General features: G+C 41.3%; 1 long non-coding RNA gene across 1 annotated transcript; it reads left to right on the top strand.

Annotated features, from left to right (window-relative positions):
• The first annotated feature begins 6,808 nt into the window (after positions 1 to 6,808).
• LOC121033780 (uncharacterized) lies at positions 6,809 to 11,569 on the top strand. Its single transcript, XR_005792109.1, has 2 exons — positions 6,809 to 7,292; positions 9,593 to 11,569. It is a non-coding gene; the product is annotated as an uncharacterized LOC121033780 (long non-coding RNA).
• The last annotated feature ends 351 nt before the right edge of the window (positions 11,570 to 11,920 follow it).

Raw genomic sequence — 11,920 nt, 5'->3', positions numbered from 1 at the left:
GTGTAAATCAATTAATCACAAACATAAAGAAACTCATCAATAGTAATGCCATAATAGTAGGAGACTTCAACACCCCACTCACAGCAATGGAGAGATCATGTAATCAAAACACCAACAAGGAAACAATGGCTTTGAATGACACACTGGACAAGATGGACTTAACAGATATATTCAGAACATTTCATCCTAAAGCAGCAGAATATACATTCTTCTCCAGTGCACATGGAACGTTCTCCAGAATAGACCATACACTGGGACACAAATCAGCCCTCAATGAGTACAAAAAGGTCGAGATCATACCATGCATATTTTCAGATCACAACGCTATGAACTCAAAATCAACCACAAGAAAAAATTTGGAAAGGTAACAAATACTTGGAGACTGAAGAACATCCTACTAAAGAATGAATGGGCTAACCAAGAAGTTAAAGAGGAAATTAAAAAGTATATGGAAACCAATGAAAATGATAATACCACAACCCAAAACCTCTGGGACATAGGAAAGGCAGTCATAAGAGGAAAGTATATAGCAATCCAGGCCTCCCTAAAGAAGGAAGAAAGATCTCACATACACAACCTAACCTTATGCCTTAAGGAGCTGGAAAAATAACAGCAAATAAAACCAAAAACCAAAAGAAGACAGGACATAATAAAGATTAGAGCAGAAATTAAAGCTATCAAAACCAAAACAAACAAACAAACAAACAAACCGGTAGAACAGGTCAATGAAACCAGAAGCTGGTTCTTTGAAAGAGTTAACAGTTTGATCAAAAGGAAAAAGGGAAGGACCCAAATAAATAAAATCAAGAATGAAAGAGGAGAGATCACAACCAACACAGCAGAAATAAAAACAAAAATAAGAGAATATTACGAGCAATTATATGCCAATAAAAAGGGCAATCTGGAAGAAATTGACAAATTCCTAGAAACGCATACACTACCAAAACTGAAACATGAAGAAATAGAAAATTTGAACCATAACCAGTAAGTAAATTGAATTAATAATCAAAAATCTCCCAAAAAACAAGAGTCCAGGGCCAGATGGCTTCCAGGGGAATTCTACCAAATATTTAAGGAAGAGTTAACACCCATTCTCTTGAAGGTGTTCCAAAAAATATAAATGGAAGGAAAACTTCCAAACTCTTTCTATGAAGCCAGCATTACTTTGATTCCAAAACCAGGCAGAGACCCCACTAAAAAGGAGAACTATAGACCAATTTCCCTGATGAACATGGATGCAAATATCCTCAACAAGATATTAGCCAACCAGATCCAACAATACATTAAAAAAATTATTCACCATGACTAAGTGGGGTTTATACCTGGGATGCGGGGCTGCTTCAATATCCGCAAAACAATTAACATGATCCATCACATCAATAAAAGAAAGGACAAGAACCATACGATCTTCTCAATAGATTCAGAGAAAGAATTTGACAAAATACACCATCCTTTCTTGATAAAAAGCCTCAAAAAAGTAGGGATAGAAGGAGCATACCTCACGATCATAAAAGCCATATATGAACAACCCAACACCAATATCATCCTCAATGGGGAAAAACTGAGAGCTTTCCCCCTAAGGTCAGGAACAAGACAGGGATGTCCACTCTCACCACTGTTATTCAACATAGTATTGGAAGTCTTAGCCTCTGCAATCAGACAACACAAAGAAATAAAAGGCATCCAAAATGGCCAGGAGGAGGTCAAACTTTCACTCTTCACAGATGACATAATACTCTATATGGAAAACCCAAAAGATTCCACAAAAAACTGCTAGAATTGATTCATGAATTCAACAAAGTTGCAGGATATAAAATCAACGCACAGAAATTGGTTGCATTCCTATAAACCAACAATGAAGCGACAGAAAGAGAAATCATGGAATTGATCCCATTTACAAAGTTGCACAAAAAACCATACAATACCTAGGCATAACTCTAACCAAAGAGGTGAGAAATCTATACACTGAAAACTATAGAAAGCTTATGAAAGAAATTGAAGAAGACACAAAAAAAATGGAAAAAGATTCCATGCTCCTGGGTAGGAAGAACAAATATTGTTAAAATGTCAATACTACCCAAAGCAATCTACATATTCAATGCAATCCCTATCAAAATAACACCAGCATTCTTCACAGAGCTAGAATAATCCTAAAATTTGTATGGAACCAGAAAAGACCCTGAATAGCCAAAGCAATCTTGAAAAAGGAAACCAAAGCAGGAGGCATCACAATCTGACTTCAAGCTATACTACAAAGCTATAATCATCAAGACAGTATGGTACTGGCACAAGAACAGACACTCAGATCAATGAAACAGACTAGAGAACTCAGAAATGGACCCACAAATGTATGGCCGACTAATCTTTGACAAAGCAGGAAAGAATATCCAATGGAATAAAGACAGTCTCTTCAGCAAGTGGTTCTGGGAAAACTAGACAGCGACATGCAGAAGAATGAACCTGGACCACTTTCTTACACCAGACACAAAGATAAACTCAAAATGGATGAAACACCTAAATGTAAGACAGGAAGCCATCAAAATCCTCGAGGAGAAAGCAGGCAAAAACCTCTTTGATCTTGGCCACAGCAACTTCTTACTCAACACATCTCTGGAGGCAAGGGAAACAAAGGCAAAAATGAACTATTGGGACCTCATCAAAATAAAAACTTCTGCACGGCGAAGGAAACAATCAGCAAAACTAAAAGGCAACTGACAGAATGGGAGAAGATATTTGCAAATGACATATCAGACAAAGGGTTAGTATCCAAAATCTATAAAGAACTTATCAAACTCAACACCCAAAAAACAAATAACCCAGTGAAGAAATGGGCAAAAGACATGAATAGACACTTCTCCAAAGAAGACATCCAGATGGCCAACCGACACATGAGAAAATGCTCAACATCACTCATCATCAGGGAAATACAAATCAAAACCACAATAAGATACCACCTTAAACCTGTCAGAATGGCTAACATTAACAATTCAGGCAACAATAGATGTTGGCAGGGATGCAGAGAAAGAGGGTCTCTTTTGCATTGTTGGTGGGAATGCAAGCTGGTGCAGCCACTCTGGAAAACAGTATGGAGGTTCCTCAAAAAACTACAAATAGAACCACCCTACGACCCAGCAATTGCACTACTAGGCATTTATCTAAGGGATACAGGTGTGCTGTTTCAAAGGGACACATGCACCCCCATGTTTAAATTTTTTTTTTCAAAGTTTATTTATTTTTGGGACAGAGAGAGACAGAGTATGAACGGGGGAGGGGCAGAGAGAGGGAGACACAGAAATGGAAACAGGCTCCAGGCTCTGAGCCATCAGCCCAGAGCCCGACGCGGGGCTCGAACTCACGGACCGCGAGATCGTGACCTGGCTGAAGTCGGATGCTTAACCGACTGTGCCACCCAGGCGCCCCTGCACCCCCATGTTTATAGCAGCACTATCAACAGTAGCCAAAGTATGGAAAGAGCCCAAATGTCCATCAATGGATGAATGGATAAAGAAGATGTGGCATATATATACAATGGAGTATTACTTGGCAACCAAAAAGAATGAAATCTTGCCATTTGCAACTATGTGGATGGAACTAGAGGGTATTATGCTAAGTGAAATTAGTCAGAGAAAGACAAATATCATTTGACTTCACTCACATGAGGACTTAAAGAGACAAAACAGATGGACATAAGGGAAGGGAAGCAAAAATAATATAAAAACGGGGAGGGGGACAAAACATGAGAGGCTCTTAAATATGGAGAACAAACAGGGGGTTACTGGAGGGGTTGTGGGCGATGGGATGGGTAAATGGGTAAGGGGCACTAAGGAATCTACTCCTGAAATCATTGTTGCACTATATCCTAACTAATTTGGATGTAAATTTTTTTAATTAAAAATAAAATTAAAAAAAGAACATAGCACTCAATAAATAGTAGCTATTATTGCTATTGATATTATTTTCTGATCTGTAAAACAGGGATACTAATATACATAAAATCTGCATAAAAATTGAGGTAATGTGTGTGAAGCGGCTGACACCATACCCAGCACAGAGAACTCAATCAGTAACGATTCATTCCTAACCCCTCCTTCTTCATATCTATTCTGTTGGGTTCACCAAAAAAGAACTGTTGGCTCCAGAAAACTGGAGAATGTCAACTTTTTCCTGAGACAACCCCCTCCCCCGACATCCCCTTCCCAATGGCTCAGGAGCACAGACTCATTTCTTAGGTGAGCTCACCATGCACAACTGCCCCAAGGAGATGAGACAGACTCATTTTAATTGGATGGGACACTAGTGTGTATAGGAAAGTATTCACTAGGAACCTCTTAGGAAAGGATTGTATGAATGAAAGAGACACAGCTTTAACCAGCTGGAGGAAAGACACATTGGAAGGGGTATTTGTTGACTAATATAACAGAAAAGTCCAGTGGGCATATCTGGTAAATATGACTGGATCCAGATACTCAAAAGACATTGTCAGGAAATGTGTCATGTTCCATCTCTTGGCTCTTCATGGTGACCCTTGGTAACCAGCTTCACAAATGCAACAGACAGAAGGAACTTCTTTCTCAATAGCTCCAAGAAAATCCCTTAGCCAGAGTTCATTAGACCAACTTGAGCAAGGTGACCAACACTCAGTCGCTGAGGACAAAGGGATGGAGGGTGCTAACTGGCCAGGCCAAGGGGACATATCCACCTTGGAGCTAAGATATATAGATGTTAGGCAGGCAGGTCAGTAACAGGTCCCACCTGAATTCCATGAATTGAGTGAGTGATAAGTAGTTTATCAACAACAACAACAACAAAAACACAGTGCTAAGATTTTTTGAAAAGGCAGGAGTAGATGGTAGAGGAGTAAAATCTTCCACAGGATCCAAGATAGGAAGGCTTCGGTTACCTGGGCAACAGGAGGTCTCCAGGCCAGTGTAGCAGGCCCTAAAAATGGGAGGAACTGGTGTGTAAAGTCTAAGTAACTCACCCTCTTAGAGCTCTAGCCCTATCTGCTTATCATCAAGTGATTACCACAACCCATTACATTAGCCTTTCAAGACAGTCTCTAGAATGACTATGATTCATTTTCTTTACAACATTTTAGAAGATCTTACATTTTCAGAATATAAACCAAGAACTGAGGTTAAAGCCAGGCAAATAGCCACCCAACCTTGCTGCTCTGTTTTGGACAAGCCATCATGGACAAGAAGGAGGGCAGAAAGCTGGTTTATTAACCCCATTTGCTTAAGGAGCCTTGTTTCTCAAAGGGTTCTATGACATTGGGTAATGAAAACAAAAAAGAACCGTAAAACTCACAAGGTTTGTTGATCAGATCACCGTGCAGGTCCCTGCCAAAGTTGGCTACACTGAAAAACGGCCATTTGTTCCTAATTTGGGCTGTCTCATCTCCTGATCAGTCCTCAATCCCTGGCAGTTTTCTAGTTTCCTCCCCAGTTACAAGCTCCCCAGTTACCAGAGCAAGCTGTAAGTTCTTCTTATGAAGAACTTATCAAAAGCTTCTGAAAAAAAAAAAAAAAAAAAAAACTAAATAAATTGTAGCCACTGGTCCCTTTTATCCACTGCTTTATTTCAAGAACTTCTGACAGGTTCAAGAGACACAATTTTCCTCACTCCAAAGGCATGCCAGCCTGTTCCATTCACGCTCTACCCATCCAGCTGCTTTAGAAGATGAGAGATTGAGTTTGCTTCATTTGTCTGGGCCGCCTTACAGAGAAGTTATATCATTAGCCTGTGACTCGCTAGGATAAGCCAGCTTTCTTCAGCATCTGCAGAGTACAGTAAATGTGGCTTAAATTAAAAATAGAGTGAAGTTCTGACCTGTTTGGCCATGGCTCTACAAAGCCTGCTTTTAAGGATGAAGTGATTCTGCACCAAATCAGCAAGGTAGACAAGAATATTGGTTCTTAACCCTGGTCATACATTAAAATCATTCAAAGAGATTTCTTTTTTAAATAACCATGCCTGAGCCTCATCCCAAACCAATTAAATACAAATCTCTGAGGTTGGGGCCTACGTTCTGGGATTGTCTTTTAAACGTGCAGCCAAGAACTACACAGCAGGAAGGATGCTGGGATTCTCAGGGCATCAGTCCAGGACATCATTTCTGATTCGTCCGCAGGCTGGTGTCACCTGGGAAAAGATGTCTGCAAGCCTCCTAGGAACTGTGTGTCCCATTCATTGTGTCTTGAGTACCTGAGGATGACAAGCTTGTGAATTAAAGGATCCTGAGGTCAGCTTTAAAGGAGGCCAAATCTCCTGGGCTTATGAGAAAAAAAAAAAACAAAAAACTGTCTAGTCACAAAGGAAGACAGTGACTGATAAAGGAAGTTTGTCACCTAAGCTATAAAATATCAGACCATTAGGGTACACTTGGCAAAATTTTGCAGTGACAGCATGTCAGGGCCTGGGTGTTTATTCTTCCCAGACTCTGACACTTAACTTGCTGTATGACCTTGGACCAATCTAGTAACCTCCCTTGTCAAGTTTACCCACTTGAGGAATGGGCATGGCCTTCTTGGCACTTTAAAGATCCTTTATATATAAATAAAAGGCATTAGCCCTCGTCTGAAATCAGCTTTTGATCTATAATGGCTGAACAACAACAACAAAAAAAAAAAAACAGGAAGTTTTTCATTTAATGACTTCTTTTTCATAGAAGTTGTTAATGATCTAGAGAGGGGCAAGTCCTCCTAATAAATTCCAACTTTGCCGGCTCCCTAGTCCTTTAGTCCACTATTCCCAGAAATAAGGGACAAAAGTACCAAAAGTGCACAGACCAGTAAAGGAACTGTTCAAACCCCTTCCGTGTGTGGAAGACAAACGCTTTGAAAATTAAGTTGATCAGAGCCGCTCAGAACAGGCATACATTCAGGGTAAATTAGAGATTCAGAAGTCTCGACAATCTGATGAAAAACATCAAAACCCACAAGCTTTGAAAGAGCACCCCAGATCTACAGATATATTCATGTGTTGTCAAAATCTCTCTTTTGTTACAGAGAAACAGGAAATAATGATAGAAAGTGAGACGGAAGAGAGGTTATTAACCATTAGAAGGCCGCTTGAAAATAAAAACTGAACAGTATCCAATGAGAAAGGCCGGAATCAGGACTGATGTACTGATGCATCTTGGCATTTATTCTCTCAGAGTCTTCAGTACTCCTAGGTCAAGTGGCTGAGAAGGTGGACTTAAACTCTTTATGTGACCTCCATTGTCAGAAGGACAGAACTTGCAAGCCGGCTGATTCATTCCTCCCACGCCCGGAACATGGCCCTAGAAGGTATTTGATTCTGGAGAGCACAGTGGGGTTCTGTTCATGTGCAGACAACTGAGAGGGAACACAGGCAATTTATATCCCAATATAAAGTCTGCTGTGGCAAGTACTGAGATGTTGCATTGAGTCTCAGAGGACCGTGTACTTTCTAGATTTATTACCATCAAAATGATCTATTCCTTCCTTCCTTCTTCTATTCACTCTTTCAGAAAACATACTGTATTTGTATCATGTGCTAGGCTTAATGCTAAGTATGGTGGATACAGAGCTTAAAAATAAATTCCCTTCATTTAAGGAGTGTGGTAAGAGTTACGATTAAGGAATGCATAAGGAATGAAGTGCAATGGAAGGGAACCTAACCCATATTTGAGAGTACAGTCAGGAAGGGCTTTATGGGAGTCAACTGAGCTGAAATGAATCACCCAATGAAATTAATAACCCAAAGAAAAAATTAGGAAGATTGCATTCCAGACTGAGGGAAGAATTTATGCAAAGTTCAGGAGATTCCCATTGATCAGAAAAAGTATTCAAGGGGTGCCTGGGTGGCTGAGTCTAAGTGTCCGATTCTTAGTTTCAGCTCAGGTCATGATCTCAGGGTTCATGGGGTCAAGCCCCATGTCGGGCTCTGTGCTGGGCTTGGATGGAGCCTGCTTAAGATTCTCTCTCCCTCTGGCTCTCCCCCACTCTCAGGCAAGCATGCACACACAGTCTCTGTCTCTCTCTCAAAATAAATAAATAAACTTAAAAAAAAAAAAAAAAAAAGGAAGAGTGTTCCAAGCATTCCCATATGGCTGGAGTGTGAGGAATTTGAAAACAAAGGGAAAAGTCCCTTTGTAGGAACAAGAGGGGTGGATCAAATCAGGAAGGGTTTTGCAGGCCCTGTTAAGGAGTTTGGATTTTACACTGAGGATGACGTGGAACCACAAAAGGTTTTTAAAGAGGAATGTAAATAGATAAGAGCAACAGAGGGAAGGATGGATTGGTAGATGGAGAAAATGGAAACAAGGCCTGTTAGGAAAGCTTATTACAGTAAAACTACAGAAGTACACGGGCACTGGGACAGGAATGACGGGACTGAGCATAGGGGGCAGAGGAGTGTTGGTGAATCCCTGGAAGTGACGAGTCAGAGAGAAAGTGGGGCTGGGATGAGCTGCAGTTCCGTGTGGGGCACCTGGGAGCCAGTGTGAGAGAGAAACCTCAGAGGAAAAGTACATTTGGGGAGAAGACACTGAGTTCAGTTTCAGTATTAGTTGCAAGCTGGGTCTTGCCAGCCGGAGACTGGGGACATCTGGGGCTGGGAAGAGAGGCTTGACCAACAGGAGAAACAGAGAACTAGAAGACACAAGATGGAGGGAGGTGCAATCAATCGCCCACAGAAAGAGTGTTGTAAGAACCAAACAAGGTCAGGGGCCAGATCCTCCCTTTGGGAACATAGGGGTTGACAGTAATGGAATTGGTAAAGGCTAATAATGAACTTAAACCCCCTCAAAATGCATAAACGGAACATAGCAGTGTTGGCTACCATTTCTCGGACACTTAGCAGGTGCCAGGCAGCCATGACTGTGCATGAGGGATCTCATTTCATCCTCAAACAATCAGGGAGGTGTTTCGCATTATGACCTTCATTTTTCAGATAAGCAGACCTGGATTTATAGAGGTTAACAATCTCACCCTGGGTAATACATCAGTATGTGAAGGAGCCAGGTTTTGAACCTCATTCTATCAGATTCGAACCTCTCACTAATGTGTGGTGGTCTAATACCACACACTATTCGCAAAAAAGAAAGAAGTTTTCTTTTCCTCCACTCTACCAAGGCAAGAGGTAAAATTTTGAAAGCACAAACGTTAGAAGAATAAGCAATGATTTCAGGGCTAGGAGAAGCATGAAGAAAGATGAGGTTTACTAAAATCACATCACCAACTGCCTCAGCCTCAACTTGCCTGTGCTGGGGACAAAAGGGGACCATCGGGATCAGAGAGATGTTTGTGACTCCAGTCCTCCCTTCCTGCATGACAAGCACATGCTGCCATTTTAGTATAGTTCGTGCAACGCAGCAAATAGTCATGCAGGGTGGTGGGCCAGGGACCAGGATTCTGAAGAACAGCCAACTTCAAGGCAGAGTGGAGTTTTGCCAAAAAAGTGTTCTTTTCTGCAGCAAACCATCAAAAAAGAAAGTGCTGTTCACTTGTTTGACATAAGATAAGATGGTTCTCACAATTTTTTTTTCTTCTTTCTTTGTTTTTCCTCTGGAAACCTGTATCTGCACGCAGGGCAGTCTGGTCTTGAACCTGGTTTTGTTTTCCAGGATTTGCAGCGTTCGGATGCAGGCACAGCAGGAGCCCACACTCATCTCGAGAGAGGGCCCTTGAGGGAGACTATGCCCAGAAGCCCCATCCACAGAGTCCCACTAAGGGCTGTGGTTTCTCTCTGATTTCACATGGCTGACTGGATCTCAGCATTTCAGGAACCAACCTTTTACAGCGAGTGATTTTCTTCACTAAACTCAAGACTGGCAAGCTCCTCTCTCTGTCTCTTTCTCTGCCTCTCTCGTCTGTCTCTGTCACTCTTGTGTGTGTGTGTGTGTGTGTGTGTGTGTGTCCGTGCACACATACTCCTCTTCATTTCTAGCAGTATCTTATTGCCTTAGTGAAGAGTGCAGTGAAGCAGAAAACAGATTCAGGAAGTGACAGACGACACAAGCATTTGTCCAATTAGCAATGAGAAAATCATAAGCACCGGTGGTGACCACTCATGTTGAACAGCCAGCTCAGCAAAGAGCCTTGCTCCACATCTCTCCGATGTAATTAGAACCATTCAAGCCACGACTGACCAGCTTTTCCCTGCATTTTTAGTATATTGCAGAGCCTGCACTCTCTTGGACGTTAATGAGGAACATGAAGCCATCAATAGTTTTGATTAAGCCAAAGACTATTGCACTATTTAGATGTACCATATTTCATCCATTCTAAGACATGCCTTTTTCCTCCCACGTTTTAACATCTTTCAAATCAAAATGTGCCTCAGAATCAAGGCAATCATGGTATAGTTGTCATTGCCTCTGCATGGCAAACTTGGTCACAGCTGTTTATATTATCATCTGAATTTCAGCTGAGTTCAATATGTGGTTGCAAGGACGGGTGTTGAGGTTCAATGCCATTTAAAAGTCTCTCAAAAGATTATCCTACATTTTGGCATTCAAATAATGAGCTATTGTGTGTGCATAAAGAAACAGAGGAGTGAGGTGTAAATTGACATTTGTAAAGCAAATATTTGTTGTTATAGGAACAACTGCAATTCCATACTTTCTCCCAAAGCAACAACCAACTGCTTTCAAGACCTAAAAAAAGAAGAAATCCACGAGAAATGAGGCAGTTATATTTGCCCCACACCAACAATGCAACTGAAAGCAGTAGTAACAGCAGAATCCCTTGGAAGAGACGAAAGAAATTTCAGAGTAGCAAAGGGCTAGTGTCACAGATGCAAGGGCCACATACAACTACTTCTAGGACATTATGTCAGAGTTTAAAACCACTTTTTTAATCTTAGAAGTTCATAAAATAATGGTGAATCTTATACTGTGTGGTTTCTTAGGTCTGATGAAATCTAGTACGTCCAGAATCACTTTCAACCAATAAAACCCACAGCTACCCGTTAAAGTGCCTGAGAATTTGTAAAGGGTCAGTCTACATCCAAGAAACAGTAGCCACTTTCAGACTTGGATTTGAAACAGAGCTAGGCCTCAGTACCCAAAGGCATCACCCACCCTATCGCAGATGTCATCTGTTGCCATCTCATACCCTATTTCCCCTGCTAACAGAACCCTGAGTTGATTCAAGGATTAGGGAGACTTGTACTTCAGAGGAGACCTGGTTCTCCTCTACCCCAGAGAATTTTCATTAACCAATCACAACATGATGGTCTCTTCTCTTTCCCATTGGTTATTTTAGGGGTGGCATGTAATACAGTTTCGGCCAATGAGATATGAAGGAAGGGAAGAGTGAGGGTGGGATCTTAAAAACAAAGATGCATGAGAAGGAAAAAATAAGGGGTCTTTTCCATCGCTGGGCTTGGTGATGCCTGGAACTACTGCAGCCATCTTGCAACCATGAGGAAGCAACTGAGAGACAAAGACGCACACTGAAGATGACAGAGACAGAAGATGGAGACGGCATAAATCCTTGATGACATCACTGAACTACTTTCTTAAGCAAGCCTAAAGACTGGTTTCTGTCTAGTTTCACTGCTTATATGGGATATTAAACATCTTTATTATTCAATCCACTGTCAGTAGTTGAATCTTCTATCACTTGCACCCAAAGTCACATAACTGATCCACCCCTACTTCCCTACTACTGCCATGATACCTCCCTCCCTTCTACACTTCTTGAAATATGAATAACAGCTTAAAGCAACACATATTTATTATTGCACAGCTTCTGAGAGTCAAGAGGCCAAGAAAGGCCTACTGGGTCCACTGCAAAGCTGAAATCAAGGTGTCAGTCAGAGGTAGGTTCTCATCTAGAGGCTCAACTGGAGAAGTTTCCCCTTCCAATTTCCCTCAGGCTGATGGCAGAATTTGTTTCCTTGTGGCTATAAAATTAATGACAGCTTGCTTCTTCAAAGCCAGCATTGG

This window comes from Herpailurus yagouaroundi, unplaced genomic scaffold (assembly GCF_014898765.1).
Source record: "Herpailurus yagouaroundi ecotype Mexico unplaced genomic scaffold, PumYag 159, whole genome shotgun sequence".
Taxonomy (NCBI): domain Eukaryota; kingdom Metazoa; phylum Chordata; class Mammalia; order Carnivora; family Felidae; genus Herpailurus; species Herpailurus yagouaroundi.
The sequence above is the reverse complement of the archived record's forward strand: the minus strand, read 5'-3'. Positions and strand labels throughout refer to the sequence as shown.